Here is an 18,664-nt window from a genome sequence, read left to right on the forward strand (position 1 = left end):
TCTCTCCCTCTGACTGCTGAGTACAGCAGATTATTTTCCTGGCACCTTCCTCTCGCAGCCTGCTCAGCTGCTACAGAAACAGTAGGTTGCACAGGAAAGCATCCAGACAGGTCCTGAATATCTCCAGAGAAGGAGATATTCTCTGGGCAGCCTGTTCCAGTAGTACTCTGTCACCCTCACAGTAAAGAAGTTCTTCCTCACGTTTGTATGGAACTTTCTGCATTCCAGTTTGTGCCCACTGCCTCTTGTTCTATCTCTGCACACCACCAAAAAGAACCTGGCCCCATCCACTTGTCTCCCCCACTGCAGGTATTTATAAACAGGAATGAGATCACCTCTGAGTCTTCTCCAGGCTGAAAAGTCCAGAGTCTCCCAGCCTAAGGGTGATAAGGGCGATGCTCGAGGCCCCTACTCATCTTTGTGACCCTCTGCTGCTGGATTCTCTCTTAAAGATCCCTGTCTTTGGATCCACCTTCTTGCCCTTTTTGAAGACCAGAGTAACACTGCCTATCCTCAGGTCTTCAGACTCCTCTGCCATTCTCCAAGACCTTTCAAAGACGATAGAGGAGGCAGGTTTCCTGCTATTTTTGCCTGACTTCTAACTCTTAGGAATTCACAAACCCCGAGCTTGGACGAAACGATGCTTTAATGTCAACCAGCACTTGTGAGTACCCTTTCTTTCCAATGCTATGTCTGCTAATATGAAATGGGAAACTGACCTCTGGAGCTGAACTTTCCTGGCAAAATGTTTGTGAACGTTTGATTCTCTTTGTGGATTATTAGCAGATCTAAATCTGCAAAAGAATGAGGTCTGCTACAAAAGTAAAGTTTCCATTTTTATTATGTTGTCCTAGAACATCAGAGGCAGATGCTGGTGATGTGGACACAGAGGTTGAACCTTCTCACCACTATTTTGCTGTATTTGTCACACAACAGATGGCTGCAGAGGAGCAGTCTGACAAAATGGCAACTGGCGTGACACCGCAAATGAAGCAAAGGTGTGTCACTGAAATCCTCGACGAGGACAAAATGGCACCCACTGAAATTCATCAACATTTGCTGAGTGTAGACAGAGACCAAACAGCGGATGTGAGCACAGTGAGGTGCTGGGTGGTGCGTTTCAGCAATGACACCATCACAGCAGCTGTGAAACAGTGGTCACCTCCGCTGGCACAGATTTTTACAAGTGCAGCATGCAGGCTCTTGTTCATCACTGGTGAAAATGCACAGCCTCCAGGGTTTTGTAACATTACCCCTGAACAACTGCAGAATCACAAAGAACAAAACATCTGGAAAAGGTATGCAATCACTTTGGCAATCCTAGAGAGACACAAATCACTGCAATATGCAGGGGCCTGGCCCATGGATAACAACGTGATTCAGCAGCCTGGAGCGCAAGAGAAAATCTCTGGATGTGACAATAAACCGTGACAGGCCCCGCAATTGCTCCAGCCCCTGCGGACGGCCCTGCGGTTACCGCAAGCCCTGCGACGGGGCTCAGCTGTGTCCCGCGTACCGCTCCCTAGCGGCTCTCCACGGCCTGCAGCCTCAGTCCTTCAGGCTACGCCCAGCTACTCCAGCGCGGGCCGCTCCACAGAGCGCGGCACATCTGAACTCTAAGCGGGGTCCAGAGAGCCGCAGCACGAGGACGAGACCGAGGTGCGGACGGGCCGCTCGGGCCGGGTGCACTCGGCCGGGCTGGGCGACGAGACGAGAGAGGGGGCCGCCCCGCGCCGGACGCGGCCGCTTCCAGCCGCTTGGAGGGCGAGCCCGTCAGCGACGGCCACGACGCCGCCGGCAAAGGTCCGGGGGCGGCCGCGGAGATGGCCGAGGGAAGCGGGAAGACGGGAACCCGGCGCGGGAGCTTTGTGACGCGGGCCGGCGTCGCGCCCGAAGGCCATTGTGACGCGGGGCCGCCTCGAGGGGCCGGAGTCCCCCGCAGAGAGTGCCGCTCACTCTCGGGAGAGAGGCTCCGCGAGGAGGTTCCCCCGAGTGCCTGCGACCGAGCATCTGCGCGAGGACGCGACGATGAGCGAGGAGCGGGACAAGAAGGACGAGCGCCGGCCCGACGCGGGGCCGCCACGCGTGCCGGACCGCCGCGGGGTGCGGGCCGGGGAGGGAGGCGCTCGGGCTCGGCCGGCGGCGACTTCGCCGCGTCCGTCCCGCGCCTCCTTCTCCCCACGGACGCCGCCGCCGGGCGGCCGGAGCCCGGCCTCGTCCCTCCGCGGCGTCCGTCTGCCCCAGCTGCCCGGCCCGGAGAGCTCGCGGGCCTCCGGGCGCCGCGACGCACAGGTAGGTAGCCCGAGGGAGGCGGGGCCGGACGTCTTCCCGCGCCGCGTGGGGACCGCCCTGTGCCGGCGCGGCTGCGGGGAGCGGGGCGGCGGCCGCCCGCGGGCTGAGCGCTGTCCTCGGTGCCGAGTGCGGCGTGAGCGGGAAGGACCGCGCTCACTCGGCCTTTCTCCTCGGCTTCTCTTGCAGGCGGGCGGGCGGGAGTTTTCCCCGTCGGTGACCTGCGGCGGTGCCAGCGGGCGAAGCGGGCAGCCTCAATCATCCTTGCTGCCTCGCTTAAGGCGGGCAGGGCTGCCGGCAGCTGCACCCCGGCGTGCAGCAGCATCTTCTAGAGTCTCTAAGCTGCCTGTTCTGCAAGCAGCAGCCTCTTGCACACCTTCAAGAGGCAGAGCGCATGCTGTGGGCATTAGAGGCAGCAGAATCCCAGTACTTGCCCCGAGACCTCACGTCCAGGACGGGACAGCAAGGGCGGAGAGCCGGGGTCCAGCTCGGGAAGTCTGCTCAACCATTCTAACGCCTCAGCACGACAGACCCAGACAAAACTACGTGGTGTCCCTGAGCTGTGCTGCCGCTGCAAGCCCAAGAGTTGAAGGGCAGCTGGCAGTACCAGGGCGCCATGCACCGACCAGCAACCTGAGAACACCAGGAAAAACGGCCCAGGTGCTCTCCACCAAGGCTGGGAAGATCCACGCAGCTTGGAGAGTTGCTCAGGAGGGCACCAGAGACACTCGTGCTGCAGCTACACCATCTTTTAGAGCAGCTCAGAAGGGCCCAGAAGGGCAGGCAGGCGGCAAAGAGCGAGACAAGGAGCCTCTGTCTGCATTAGTGCCTGAAGATGCAGGCAACTTAGTTTCTCCCAAGGCTGCACACTCTGCAGAGGAGGCCAATGACGCGGTGCTCTTCCCAAGAGTGTGCAAACAGGGAAAAAGAGACGTAAATGGTACCGCCATGCCTGAAGTCTCCAGACAAGCTCTGGGAGCAGCACTGAGACTGCAAGATCCCAGAGAGGTCAACTGGGAGGCTTATGGATGCTCTCCAGTACACCCAGCAATCTGGAGAATTCGGGATCAGGCGAGGAAGGAGCAGATGTTAAGCTGGAAAGTCTCTTGGCCAGACACGAGCATGCTCAGGCTGCTAAGAGCCCAAGCAGCACATGCCAGTGCCAGTGCTACTGACACTGCTCAGGGAATGCTAGACACCTGCACCACGACATCGAGGGTGGAAGGCTTCTTTCCTGCCTCTTGTGATTCTCAAAGCCAGGACATTAGAATTCAGCATGCACAGGAAGAGACCACTGATGATGCTGCCAGTGATGCCAGCACGGATCACAGCATGCTGGATGCCAGGGACAATGCAGTGACAGCTGAGAGCATGCCCACACCCTCCTGTTTTTGCCCTGATACCATGGAGGGTGTGGAAGAATGGGAGGACAACAGTGAGGAAGCAGCTGCTGAGGCAGCTGGTGTGCCACCAAGCATTTCTGGTGCCTCATCTGTTGAGATGAAGACAACAGCAGCTCGCCACCGGATGCCAGCTGTCATCAGGACTGTGCTCCGGGCTCTGCGCAGGATTTGCACCTGCAGCTGCGTCAGGGGACAACGAGAGGAGAGGCACGAGGCTGCAAACACCACGCAGCTCCCCGGAGACATCTGATTTCAACCTGTCAATGTAGAATTCTGGTTCCATCCTGTCAACATAGGATTCTGGTTCCATCTTGTCAGTGCAGAATTCTGATTCCATCCTGTCAACACAGAATTCTGATTAAATATTATCATTATACCATCCTGGCTGAGTGCTGTCTGATCTGTGTGCTCACGCAACTTTGGAACTTCTTGAGAGACACAAATCACTGCAATGTGCAGGGGTCTGGCCCATGGATAACAATGCAAGTGCAAGAGAAAGTTTCTGGATCTGACAATAATGTGACAGGCCCTGCAATCTCTAAGTGAGGGTGTGGGGAGCAGGTTCCATCCCACTGTAACAGTGGAACATGTCTGAGACTTCCTGATGCAGCTGAATGCATACAAGTCCGGTAAACTGCTCCGGTGACTGGAAAAAGGGAAACATTGCTCCCATTTTTAAGAAGGAGAGGAAGGCTTATCTCCATCCTTATCTCAGAATTGGAGGGATGTGGATTTGATGGGTGGACCACCCGATGGATAAGAAATTGGTTGAATGGCCGCAGACAGAGGGTGGTGATTAATGGATTAATGTCCAGGTGGAGGCGGGTAACAAGTGATGTCGCCCAGACTTGAAAGGTGGGCCCAGGTGAACCTGATGAGGTTCAACATGGCAAAGTGAAATTTTTGCACTTAGGCCAGAGGAATCCCAGGCATTTATAGAGACTGGAAGGAGCAGTCCTTGAGAGCAGCCCTGCAGAGAAGCACCTTGGCGGCCTGATGGATGAAAAGCTTAATATGAGCCGGCAGTGTGCTCTTGCAGCTTGGAAAGCAAATGATATCCTGGGCTCCATCAGAAGACGGGTGGCCAGCAGGGACAGGGAGGTGATTTTCCTTCTCTACTCTGCACCTGTGAGGCCCATCTGGAGTACTGTGTCCAGGACTGGAGCCCCTGGTACAAGAAAGACAGGGAGCTGTTGGAGAGGGTTCAGAGGAGAACCACAAATTTGATCAGGGGGCTGCACCTCCCTACAAAGACAGGCTGAGGGAGCTGAGGGGAGCCCGGCGACGGGGCTTTGTCCCTCACCCGGCCATTCTCCTCGGCTTCTCTTGCAGGCGGGCGGGAGGCAGCCTCATCCACCCTTGCTGCCTTGCTTAAGGCAGGCAGGGCGGCCGGCACCTGCACCCTGGCGTTCAACAGTAGCTTCTAGGGCCTGTAAGCTACCTGCTCTGCCAGCAGCAGCCTCTTCCACACCTTCTGCAGGAGGCAGAGCACGTGCCATGGGCACTACAGGCTGCAGACTCCCAGTTCTTGCCCCGAGACCTCCGGGAACCTTGCATGTCCAGGACAGGACAGCAAGGGCTGAGAGCCAGGGTCCAGCTCGGGAAGTCTGCTCAACCATTCTTGTGCCTCGGCACGACAGACCCAGTCAAAACTACATGGTGTCCCTGAGCTGTGCTGCTGCCGCTGCAAGCCCAAGAGTCGGAGTGCAGCTGGCAGCACCAGGGCGCCATGCACCCACCAGCAGCCTGAGAACACCAGCAAGAACGGCCCAGGTGCTCTCCACCAAGGCTGGGAAAATCCGCTTGGAGAGATGCTCAGAAAAGCTGCTCAGGAGAGATGCTCAGGAGGGCACCAGAGACACTCGTTCTGCCACTACACCACTGTCCAGAGCAGCTCAGAAGGGCCCAGGAGGGCAGGCAGGCGGCAAAGAGCGAGACAAGGAGACTCTGCTTGAAGATGCAGGCAACTTAGATTCTCCCAAGGCTGCACACTTTCTAGAGAAGTCTGATGATGCACCATTCTTCCCAAGAGTGTGCAAGGGGGAAGAAAGAGAAATGACTGCTATCGCTATGCCTGAGATCTCCAGAAAACCTCTGGGAGCAGCACTGAGACTGCAATATCCCAGAGGGATAAACTGGGAGGCCTATGAATGTTCTCCAATTTTTCCAGCAATTCATAGAATTTGGGATGAGGTGAGGAGGGAGCAGATGTTGTCCAGCTGGAACATCTCCTGGCCAGACGTGAGAATGCTCAGGCTGCTAAGACCCCAAGCAGCACGTAACAGTGCCATTGCTACTGACACTGCTCAGGGTGTGCTGGATACCTGCACCACAACATCGAGGGTGGAGGGCCCCTTTCCTGCACCAGGAGAGTTCTTATCTTGGGATGCTGGAGTGCAGGATGAACAGCGTGATTTAGAAGAGTTTGCTGAGACAGAGACTGCAGGACAGTCATCTGGTGACCTGCAGAGTGCATGTCTTGCCCCATCTGGTGAGACAGAAGCAGTGTGTTCAGCTTCTCTTCTGGGCACAGGTCCTGGGCCTGCAGGACAGCTTGAGCCATTGCCTGCATCGGTTCCTCAAGATGCAGAAAACTCAGGCTGTTGCACAGCAGCACGCTCTCCAAAGGTGGCCAGTGAAGTGATGTTTGGTCTCTGAGTGCAGCTACTGGTGTCAGAGCACAGGGTGGAGGATGCCTGTGTCAGTGGAACCATCAAGGGCAAAGAATGTGGGTGTGCAAGGCTAGCGAAGGGGAAGCCAGCTAAGCCTGGTGTGTGTGTGGGATCCCCTGTGAAGAAAGGGGTGAGTGAACCAGCAACTGGAGGTGGGCTGTGGCCTTGAAGATTCCTGCGTCCATGGTTAGCAACTGGGGAGATTGATGAGGGGACCGTTCTTCCTGGCACTCGGGTGCTTGTATGAAGCGATTCTCACTTGCGGTTACGGGGTGAGTGGTTCTGTATGGTGCCACCCTGAGTGTGACAACACCTTTTTGTTTCTTGGTAAAGAAATTTGGCACATTTGGGAAAATACAATTATTAGAGAGCAGGGAAACTCTACTGGTTGTTGAGAGGGATTAAAATCAGAATACCACCAAAACCATGGTCAGAGGGAAGTGGAGATGTCTCAGAATTCAGTAGTAATGTTGTAGTGTTTTGCGAGTTATCTTTTGTATGTGTTTAATTTGTTTTCTCGGTAGCAGCAGTGGTCTGTGCAGACAGAAAGCGATCCCAGTTTTCTTAGGAAAGTCAAACAAGGTCATTCTATTCAACTGTGCATTTGCTGAACCAGCACTTGGAAGAAATCCTCACACAGCACATTATCACAGAATCACAGAATTGTACAGGTTAAAGGATCTCATCATCTAGTCCAACTCCCCCAGTAAAGGACATTCTCTACAGTGTCGTAGAATCATAGAATGACTTGGATTGTCCTATCACTTCCTGCATAAGAAGTTGTTCCTCCTCCTCCAGCTTGTAAGTTCCTTTCAAGTATTGGAGATGGCAGTGAGGTCTCCCTGGAGCCTTCTCATCTCCAAGCTAAACAATCCCAACTCCCTCAACCTTGCTTAATAGGAGAGGGGTTCCAGCCCTCAGCCCTCTGATAATCTTTTTGGTCCTCCTCTGGACCTGCTCCAACAGCCCTTCCCAAGATTAATTCATCTGTACTTTGGCTTTCCTGATGCCATCCAGGCACATCCTGACAGCATCCCTATCTTCCTACCAGGTTACCCATTCCCTCCTCCTGGACTTCTGTTTTTCCTGCTTTTCTCTCAGCCACCCCATCAGGTCTTTGCTCAGCCATACTGGTTTCCTGCCAGCCCTGCCTGATTTCTTATTCTGGGGGTTGGAGAGCTCTCGTGCTCTCAGAAACATGTTATTAAAAGTGCTTCCAACTCTTTCCATTGCTGTGTGCCTAAGGTCAGTTTTTCAGGAGATCTTATCCATTTCTTAAATCGCCCAAAGACAGGGCTGCCTGTCTTTCCGTATCATTGCATGATACCAGGCATCAGTCTCTCCCTCTGACTGCTGAGTACAGCAGATTATTTTCCTGGCACCTTCCTCTCGCAGCCTGCTCAGCTGCTACAGAAACAGTAGGTTGCACAGGAAAGCATCCAGACAGGTCCTGAATATCTCCAGAGAAGGAGATATTCTCTGGGCAGCCTGTTCCAGTAGTACTCTGTCACCCTCACAGTAAAGAAGTTCTTCCTCACGTTTGTATGGAACTTTCTGCATTCCAGTTTGTGCCCACTGCCTCTTGTTCTATCTCTGCACACCACCAAAAAGAACCTGGCCCCATCCACTTGTCTCCCCCACTGCAGGTATTTATAAACAGGAATGAGATCACCTCTGAGTCTTCTCCAGGCTGAAAAGTCCAGAGTCTCCCAGCCTAAGGGTGATAAGGGCGATGCTCGAGGCCCCTACTCATCTTTGTGACCCTCTGCTGCTGGATTCTCTCTTAAAGATCCCTGTCTTTGGATCCACCTTCTTGCCCTTTTTGAAGACCAGAGTAACACTGCCTATCCTCAGGTCTTCAGACTCCTCTGCCATTCTCCAAGACCTTTCAAAGACGATAGAGGAGGCAGGTTTCCTGCTATTTTTGCCTGACTTCTAACTCTTAGGAATTCACAAACCCCGAGCTTGGACGAAACGATGCTTTAATGTCAACCAGCACTTGTGAGTACCCTTTCTTTCCAATGCTATGTCTGCTAATATGAAATGGGAAACTGACCTCTGGAGCTGAACTTTCCTGGCAAAATGTTTGTGAACGTTTGATTCTCTTTGTGGATTATTAGCAGATCTAAATCTGCAAAAGAATGAGGTCTGCTACAAAAGTAAAGTTTCCATTTTTATTATGTTGTCCTAGAACATCAGAGGCAGATGCTGGTGATGTGGACACAGAGGTTGAACCTTCTCACCACTATTTTGCTGTATTTGTCACACAACAGATGGCTGCAGAGGAGCAGTCTGACAAAATGGCAACTGGCGTGACACCGCAAATGAAGCAAAGGTGTGTCACTGAAATCCTCGACGAGGACAAAATGGCACCCACTGAAATTCATCAACATTTGCTGAGTGTAGACAGAGACCAAACAGCGGATGTGAGCACAGTGAGGTGCTGGGTGGTGCGTTTCAGCAATGACACCATCACAGCAGCTGTGAAACAGTGGTCACCTCCGCTGGCACAGATTTTTACAAGTGCAGCATGCAGGCTCTTGTTCATCACTGGTGAAAATGCACAGCCTCCAGGGTTTTGTAACATTACCCCTGAACAACTGCAGAATCACAAAGAACAAAACATCTGGAAAAGGTATGCAATCACTTTGGCAATCCTAGAGAGACACAAATCACTGCAATATGCAGGGGCCTGGCCCATGGATAACAACGTGATTCAGCAGCCTGGAGCGCAAGAGAAAATCTCTGGATGTGACAATAAACCGTGACAGGCCCCGCAATTGCTCCAGCCCCTGCGGACGGCCCTGCGGTTACCGCAAGCCCTGCGACGGGGCTCAGCTGTGTCCCGCGTACCGCTCCCTAGCGGCTCTCCACGGCCTGCAGCCTCAGTCCTTCAGGCTACGCCCAGCTACTCCAGCGCGGGCCGCTCCACAGAGCGCGGCACATCTGAACTCTAAGCGGGGTCCAGAGAGCCGCAGCACGAGGACGAGACCGAGGTGCGGACGGGCCGCTCGGGCCGGGTGCACTCGGCCGGGCTGGGCGACGAGACGAGAGAGGGGGCCGCCCCGCGCCGGACGCGGCCGCTTCCAGCCGCTTGGAGGGCGAGCCCGTCAGCGACGGCCACGACGCCGCCGGCAAAGGTCCGGGGGCGGCCGCGGAGATGGCCGAGGGAAGCGGGAAGACGGGAACCCGGCGCGGGAGCTTTGTGACGCGGGCCGGCGTCGCGCCCGAAGGCCATTGTGACGCGGGGCCGCCTCGAGGGGCCGGAGTCCCCCGCAGAGAGTGCCGCTCACTCTCGGGAGAGAGGCTCCGCGAGGAGGTTCCCCCGAGTGCCTGCGACCGAGCATCTGCGCGAGGACGCGACGATGAGCGAGGAGCGGGACAAGAAGGACGAGCGCCGGCCCGACGCGGGGCCGCCACGCGTGCCGGACCGCCGCGGGGTGCGGGCCGGGGAGGGAGGCGCTCGGGCTCGGCCGGCGGCGACTTCGCCGCGTCCGTCCCGCGCCTCCTTCTCCCCACGGACGCCGCCGCCGGGCGGCCGGAGCCCGGCCTCGTCCCTCCGCGGCGTCCGTCTGCCCCAGCTGCCCGGCCCGGAGAGCTCGCGGGCCTCCGGGCGCCGCGACGCACAGGTAGGTAGCCCGAGGGAGGCGGGGCCGGACGTCTTCCCGCGCCGCGTGGGGACCGCCCTGTGCCGGCGCGGCTGCGGGGAGCGGGGCGGCGGCCGCCCGCGGGCTGAGCGCTGTCCTCGGTGCCGAGTGCGGCGTGAGCGGGAAGGACCGCGCTCACTCGGCCTTTCTCCTCGGCTTCTCTTGCAGGCGGGCGGGCGGGAGTTTTCCCCGTCGGTGACCTGCGGCGGTGCCAGCGGGCGAAGCGGGCAGCCTCAATCATCCTTGCTGCCTCGCTTAAGGCGGGCAGGGCTGCCGGCAGCTGCACCCCGGCGTGCAGCAGCATCTTCTAGAGTCTCTAAGCTGCCTGTTCTGCAAGCAGCAGCCTCTTGCACACCTTCAAGAGGCAGAGCGCATGCTGTGGGCATTAGAGGCAGCAGAATCCCAGTACTTGCCCCGAGACCTCACGTCCAGGACGGGACAGCAAGGGCGGAGAGCCGGGGTCCAGCTCGGGAAGTCTGCTCAACCATTCTAACGCCTCAGCACGACAGACCCAGACAAAACTACGTGGTGTCCCTGAGCTGTGCTGCCGCTGCAAGCCCAAGAGTTGAAGGGCAGCTGGCAGTACCAGGGCGCCATGCACCGACCAGCAACCTGAGAACACCAGGAAAAACGGCCCAGGTGCTCTCCACCAAGGCTGGGAAGATCCACGCAGCTTGGAGAGTTGCTCAGGAGGGCACCAGAGACACTCGTGCTGCAGCTACACCATCTTTTAGAGCAGCTCAGAAGGGCCCAGAAGGGCAGGCAGGCGGCAAAGAGCGAGACAAGGAGCCTCTGTCTGCATTAGTGCCTGAAGATGCAGGCAACTTAGTTTCTCCCAAGGCTGCACACTCTGCAGAGGAGGCCAATGACGCGGTGCTCTTCCCAAGAGTGTGCAAACAGGGAAAAAGAGACGTAAATGGTACCGCCATGCCTGAAGTCTCCAGACAAGCTCTGGGAGCAGCACTGAGACTGCAAGATCCCAGAGAGGTCAACTGGGAGGCTTATGGATGCTCTCCAGTACACCCAGCAATCTGGAGAATTCGGGATCAGGCGAGGAAGGAGCAGATGTTAAGCTGGAAAGTCTCTTGGCCAGACACGAGCATGCTCAGGCTGCTAAGAGCCCAAGCAGCACATGCCAGTGCCAGTGCTACTGACACTGCTCAGGGAATGCTAGACACCTGCACCACGACATCGAGGGTGGAAGGCTTCTTTCCTGCCTCTTGCGATTCTCAAAGCCAGGACATTAGAATTCAGCATGCACAGGAAGAGACCACTGATGATGCTGCCAGTGATGCCAGCACGGATCACAGCATGCTGGATGCCAGGGACAATGCAGTGACAGCTGAGAGCATGCCCACACCCTCCTGTTTTTGCCCTGATACCATGGAGGGTGTGGAAGAATGGGAGGACAACAGTGAGGAAGCAGCTGCTGAGGCAGCTGGTGTGCCACCAAGCATTTCTGGTGCCTCATCTGTTGAGATGAAGACAACAGCAGCTCGCCACCGGATGCCAGCTGTCATCAGGACTGTGCTCCGGGCTCTGCGCAGGATTTGCACCTGCAGCTGCGTCAGGGGACAACGAGAGGAGAGGCACGAGGCTGCAAACACCACGCAGCTCCCCGGAGACATCTGATTTCAACCTGTCAATGTAGAATTCTGGTTCCATCCTGTCAACATAGGATTCTGGTTCCATCTTGTCAGTGCAGAATTCTGATTCCATCCTGTCAACACAGAATTCTGATTAAATATTATCATTATACCATCCTGGCTGAGTGCTGTCTGATCTGTGTGCTCACGCAACTTTGGAACTTCTTGAGAGACACAAATCACTGCAATGTGCAGGGGTCTGGCCCATGGATAACAATGCAAGTGCAAGAGAAAGTTTCTGGATCTGACAATAATGTGACAGGCCCTGCAATCTCTAAGTGAGGGTGTGGGGAGCAGGTTCCATCCCACTGTAACAGTGGAACATGTCTGAGACTTCCTGATGCAGCTGAATGCATACAAGTCCGGTAAACTGCTCCGGTGACTGGAAAAAGGGAAACATTGCTCCCATTTTTAAGAAGGAGAGGAAGGCTTATCTCCATCCTTATCTCAGAATTGGAGGGATGTGGATTTGATGGGTGGACCACCCGATGGATAAGAAATTGGTTGAATGGCCGCAGACAGAGGGTGGTGATTAATGGATTAATGTCCAGGTGGAGGCGGGTAACAAGTGATGTCGCCCAGACTTGAAAGGTGGGCCCAGGTGAACCTGATGAGGTTCAACATGGCAAAGTGAAATTTTTGCACTTAGGCCAGAGGAATCCCAGGCATTTATAGAGACTGGAAGGAGCAGTCCTTGAGAGCAGCCCTGCAGAGAAGCACCTTGGCGGCCTGATGGATGAAAAGCTTAATATGAGCCGGCAGTGTGCTCTTGCAGCTCGGAAAGCAAATGATATCCTGGGCTCCATCAGAAGACGGGTGGCCAGCAGGGACAGGGAGGTGATTTTCCTTCTCTACTCTGCACCTGTGAGGCCCATCTGGAGTACTGTGTCCAGGACTGGAGCCCCTGGTACAAGAAAGACAGGGAGCTGTTGGAGAGGGTTCAGAGGAGAACCACAAATTTGATCAGGGGGCTGCACCTCCCTACAAAGACAGGCTGAGGGAGCTGAGGGGAGCCCGGCGACGGGGCTTTGTCCCTCACCCGGCCATTCTCCTCGGCTTCTCTTGCAGGCGGGCGGGAGGCAGCCTCATCCACCCTTGCTGCCTTGCTTAAGGCAGGCAGGACGGCCGGCACCTGCACCCTGGCGTTCAACAGTAGCTTCTAGGGCCTGTAAGCTACCTGCTCTGCCAGCAGCAGCCTCTTCCACACCTTCTGCAGGAGGCAGAGCACGTGCCATGGGCACTACAGGCTGCAGACTCCCAGTTCTTGCCCCGAGACCTCCGGGAACCTTGCATGTCCAGGACAGGACAGCAAGGGCTGAGAGCCAGGGTCCAGCTCGGGAAGTCTGCTCAACCATTCTTGTGCCTCGGCACGACAGACCCAGTCAAAACTACATGGTGTCCCTGAGCTGTGCTGCTGCCGCTGCAAGCCCAAGAGTCGGAGTGCAGCTGGCAGCACCAGGGCGCCATGCACCCACCAGCAGCCTGAGAACACCAGCAAGAACGGCCCAGGTGCTCTCCACCAAGGCTGGGAAAATCCGCTTGGAGAGATGCTCAGAAAAGCTGCTCAGGAGAGATGCTCAGGAGGGCACCAGAGACACTCGTTCTGCCACTACACCACTGTCCAGAGCAGCTCAGAAGGGCCCAGGAGGGCAGGCAGGCGGCAAAGAGCGAGACAAGGAGACTCTGCTTGAAGATGCAGGCAACTTAGATTCTCCCAAGGCTGCACACTTTCTAGAGAAGTCTGATGATGCACCATTCTTCCCAAGAGTGTGCAAGGGGGAAGAAAGAGAAATGACTGCTATCGCTATGCCTGAGATCTCCAGAAAACCTCTGGGAGCAGCACTGAGACTGCAATATCCCAGAGGGATAAACTGGGAGGCCTATGAATGTTCTCCAATTTTTCCAGCAATTCATAGAATTTGGGATGAGGTGAGGAGGGAGCAGATGTTGTCCAGCTGGAACATCTCCTGGCCAGACGTGAGAATGCTCAGGCTGCTAAGACCCCAAGCAGCACGTAACAGTGCCATTGCTACTGACACTGCTCAGGGTGTGCTGGATACCTGCACCACAACATCGAGGGTGGAGGGCCCCTTTCCTGCACCAGGAGAGTTCTTATCTTGGGATGCTGGAGTGCAGGATGAACAGCGTGATTTAGAAGAGTTTGCTGAGACAGAGACTGCAGGACAGTCATCTGGTGACCTGCAGAGTGCATGTCTTGCCCCATCTGGTGAGACAGAAGCAGTGTGTTCAGCTTCTCTTCTGGGCCCAGGTCCTGGGCCTGCAGGACAGTTTGAGCCATTGCCTGCATCAGTTCCTGAAGATGCAGAAAACTCAGATGCTTTTGAGACTGCCCACTGTCCAGAGGAGGCCAATGCAGCACCACTCCTCCTGTCAGCATGTGAGGGAGGAGAAGAAGAAACAGCTATGGCCATGCTGGAATTGTCCAAACAAGCTCTGGGAGAAACACCAAAACTGCAAGATGCCAGAGAGATCTATGGGGAGACCTATGGATATTCTCCAATTTTCCCAGCAATTCATAAGTTTCGGGATGAAGCAAGGAAGGAGCAGATGTCCAGCTGGAACATCTCATGCATGCCAAACACACATGAACAGCATGGTTTGGAAGAGATTGGTGAGACAGGAACTGCAGGACAGTCATCTGGTGACCTGCAGAGTGCATGTCTTACCCAGTCTGATGAGACAGAAACAGTTCATTTAGCTTCTCTTCTGGGCACAGGTCCTGGGCCTGCAGGACAGCTTGAGCCATTGCCTGCATCGGTTCCTCAAGATGCAGAAAACTCAGGCTGTTGCACAGCAGCACGCTCTCCAAAGGTGGCCAGTGAAGTGATGTTTGGTCTCTGAGTGCAGCTACTGGTGTCAGAGCACAGGGTGGAGGATGCCTGTGTCAGTGGAACCATCAAGGGCAAAGAATGTGGGTGTGCAAGGCTAGCGAAGGGGAAGCCAGCTAAGCCTGGTGTGTGTGTGGGATCCCCTGTGAAGAAAGGGGTGAGTGAACCAGCAACTGGAGGTGGGCTGTGGCCTTGAAGATTCCTGCGTCCATGGTTAGCAACTGGGGAGATTGATGAGGGGACCGTTCTTCCTGGCACTCGGGTGCTTGTATGAAGCGATTCTCACTTGCGGTTACGGGGTGAGTGGTTCTGTATGGTGCCACCCTGAGTGTGACAACACCTTTTTGTTTCTTGGTAAAGAAATTTGGCACATTTGGGAAAATACAATTATTAGAGAGCAGGGAAACTCTACTGGTTGTTGAGAGGGATTAAAATCAGAATACCACCAAAACCATGGTCAGAGGGAAGTGGAGATGTCTCAGAATTCAGTAGTAATGTTGTAGTGTTTTGCGAGTTATCTTTTGTATGTGTTTAATTTGTTTTCTCGGTAGCAGCAGTGGTCTGTGCAGACAGAAAGCGATCCCAGTTTTCTTAGGAAAGTCAAACAAGGTCATTCTATTCAACTGTGCATTTGCTGAACCAGCACTTGGAAGAAATCCTCACACAGCACATTATCACAGAATCACAGAATTGTACAGGTTAAAGGATCTCATCATCTAGTCCAACTCCCCCAGTAAAGGACATTCTCTACAGTGTCGTAGAATCATAGAATGACTTGGATTGTCCTATCACTTCCTGCATAAGAAGTTGTTCCTCCTCCTCCAGCTTGTAAGTTCCTTTCAAGTATTGGAGATGGCAGTGAGGTCTCCCTGGAGCCTTCTCATCTCCAAGCTAAACAATCCCAACTCCCTCAACCTTGCTTAATAGGAGAGGGGTTCCAGCCCTCAGCCCTCTGATAATCTTTTTGGTCCTCCTCTGGACCTGCTCCAACAGCCCTTCCCAAGATTAATTCATCTGTACTTTGGCTTTCCTGATGCCATCCAGGCACATCCTGACGGCATCCCTATATTCCTACCAGGTTACCCATTCCCTCCTCCTGGACTTCTGTTTTTCCTGCTTTTCTCTCAGCCACCCCATCAGGTCTTTGCTCAGCCATACTGGTTTCCTGCCAGCCCTGCCTGATTTCTTATTCTGGGGGTTGGAGAGCTCTCGTGCTCTCAGAAACATGTTATTAAAAGTGCTTCCAACTCTTTCCATTGCTGTGTGCCTAAGGTCAGTTTTTCAGGAGATCTTATCCATTTCTTAAATCGCCCAAAGACAGGGCTGCCTGTCTTTCCGTATCATTGCATGATACCAGGCATCAGTCTCTCCCTCTGACTGCTGAGTACAGCAGATTATTTTCCTGGCACCTTCCTCTCGCAGCCTGCTCAGCTGCTACAGAAACAGTAGGTTGCACAGGAAAGCATCCAGACAGGTCCTGAATATCTCCAGAGAAGGAGATATTCTCTGGGCAGCCTGTTCCAGTAGTACTCTGTCACCCTCACAGTAAAGAAGTTCTTCCTCACGTTTGTATGGAACTTTCTGCATTCCAGTTTGTGCCCACTGCCTCTTGTTCTATCTCTGCACACCACCAAAAAGAACCTGGCCCCATCCACTTGTCTCCCCCACTGCAGGTATTTATAAACAGGAATGAGATCACCTCTGAGTCTTCTCCAGGCTGAAAAGTCCAGAGTCTCCCAGCCTAAGGGTGATAAGGGCGATGCTCGAGGCCCCTACTCATCTTTGTGACCCTCTGCTGCTGGATTCTCTCTTAAAGATCCCTGTCTTTGGATCCACCTTCTTGCCCTTTTTGAAGACCAGAGTAACACTGCCTATCCTCAGGTCTTCAGACTCCTCTGCCATTCTCCAAGACCTTTCAAAGACGATAGAGGAGGCAGGTTTCCTGCTATTTTTGCCTGACTTCTAACTCTTAGGAATTCACAAACCCCGAGCTTGGACGAAACGATGCTTTAATGTCAACCAGCACTTGTGAGTACCCTTTCTTTCCAATGCTATGTCTGCTAATATGAAATGGGAAACTGACCTCTGGAGCTGAACTTTCCTGGCAAAATGTTTGTGAACGTTTGATTCTCTTTGTGGATTATTAGCAGATCTAAATCTGCAAAAGAATGAGGTCTGCTACAAAAGTAAAGTTTCCATTTTTATTATGTTGTCCTAGAACATCAGAGGCAGATGCTGGTGATGTGGACACAGAGGTTGAACCTTCTCACCACTATTTTGCTGTATTTGTCACACAACAGATGGCTGCAGAGGAGCAGTCTGACAAAATGGCAACTGGCGTGACACCGCAAATGAAGCAAAGGTGTGTCACTGAAATCCTCGACGAGGACAAAATGGCACCCACTGAAATTCATCAACATTTGCTGAGTGTAGACAGAGACCAAACAGCGGATGTGAGCACAGTGAGGTGCTGGGTGGTGCGTTTCAGCAATGACACCATCACAGCAGCTGTGAAACAGTGGTCACCTCCGCTGGCACAGATTTTTACAAGTGCAGCATGCAGGCTCTTGTTCATCACTGGTGAAAATGCACAGCCTCCAGGGTTTTGTAACATTACCCCTGAACAACTGCAGAATCACAAAGAACAAAACATCTGGAAAAGGTATGCAATCACTTTGGCAATCCTAGAGAGACACAAATCACTGCAATATGCAGGGGCCTGGCCCATGGATAACAACGTGATTCAGCAGCCTGGAGCGCAAGAGAAAATCTCTGGATGTGACAATAAACCGTGACAGGCCCCGCAATTGCTCCAGCCCCTGCGGACGGCCCTGCGGTTACCGCAAGCCCTGCGACGGGGCTCAGCTGTGTCCCGCGTACCGCTCCCTAGCGGCTCTCCACGGCCTGCAGCCTCAGTCCTTCAGGCTACGCCCAGCTACTCCAGCGCGGGCCGCTCCACAGAGCGCGGCACATCTGAACTCTAAGCGGGGTCCAGAGAGCCGCAGCACGAGGACGAGACCGAGGTGCGGACGGGCCGCTCGGGCCGGGTGCACTCGGCCGGGCTGGGCGACGAGACGAGAGAGGGGGCCGCCCCGCGCCGGACGCGGCCGCTTCCAGCCGCTTGGAGGGCGAGCCCGTCAGCGACGGCCACGACGCCGCCGGCAAAGGTCCGGGGGCGGCCGCGGAGATGGCCGAGGGAAGCGGGAAGACGGGAACCCGGCGCGGGAGCTTTGTGACGCGGGCCGGCGTCGCGCCCGAAGGCCATTGTGACGCGGGGCCGCCTCGAGGGGCCGGAGTCCCCCGCAGAGAGTGCCGCTCACTCTCGGGAGAGAGGCTCCGCGAGGAGGTTCCCCCGAGTGCCTGCGACCGAGCATCTGCGCGAGGACGCGACGATGAGCGAGGAGCGGGACAAGAAGGACGAGCGCCGGCCCGACGCGGGGCCGCCACGCGTGCCGGACCGCCGCGGGGTGCGGGCCGGGGAGGGAGGCGCTCGGGCTCGGCCGGCGGCGACTTCGCCGCGTCCGTCCCGCGCCTCCTTCTCCCCACGGACGCCGCCGCCGGGCGGCCGGAGCCCGGCCTCGTCCCTCCGCGGCGTCCGTCTGCCCCAGCTGCCCGGCCCGGAGAGCTCGCGGGCCTCCGGGCGCCGCGACGCACAGGTAGGTAGCCCGAGGGAGGCGGGGCCGGACGTCTTCCCGCGCCGCGTGGGGACCGCCCTGTGCCGGCGCGGCTGCGGGGAGCGGGGCGGCGGCCGCCCGCGGGCTGAGCGCTGTCCTCGGTGCCGAGTGCGGCGTGAGCGGGAAGGACCGCGCTCACTCGGCCTTTCTCCTCGGCTTCTCTTGCAGGCGGGCGGGCGGGAGTTTTCCCCGTCGGTGACCTGCGGCGGTGCCAGCGGGCGAAGCGGGCAGCCTCAATCATCCTTGCTGCCTCGCTTAAGGCGGGCAGGGCTGCCGGCAGCTGCACCCCGGCGTGCAGCAGCATCTTCTAGAGTCTCTAAGCTGCCTGTTCTGCAAGCAGCAGCCTCTTGCACACCTTCAAGAGGCAGAGCGCATGCTGTGGGCATTAGAGGCAGCAGAATCCCAGTACTTGCCCCGAGACCTCACGTCCAGGACGGGACAGCAAGGGCGGAGAGCCGGGGTCCAGCTCGGGAAGTCTGCTCAA

The 18,664-nt window shown here is 55.7% G+C and overlaps 1 long non-coding RNA gene across 14 annotated transcripts in view; it reads right to left on the minus strand.

Annotated features, from left to right (window-relative positions):
* LOC125694124 (uncharacterized) overlaps positions 1-18,664 on the minus strand; it is a 112,747-nt gene that overhangs the window by 87,320 nt on the left and 6,763 nt on the right. Inside the window, exon 3 of one of the 14 annotated variants that reach the window (XR_007377413.1) lies at positions 3,928-4,030. The exons of 12 other annotated variants lie outside the window; for them this stretch is intronic. This is a non-coding gene — a long non-coding RNA (uncharacterized LOC125694124). Of the gene's footprint in view, positions 1-3,927; positions 4,031-11,628; positions 11,732-18,664 lie in introns of those variants that run through there. One more of the 14 variants, XR_007377414.1, reaches the window with a different exon arrangement.

The sequence above is a fragment of the Lagopus muta genome, chromosome 5 (genome assembly GCF_023343835.1).
Source record: "Lagopus muta isolate bLagMut1 chromosome 5, bLagMut1 primary, whole genome shotgun sequence".
NCBI lineage: Eukaryota > Metazoa > Chordata > Aves > Galliformes > Phasianidae > Lagopus > Lagopus muta.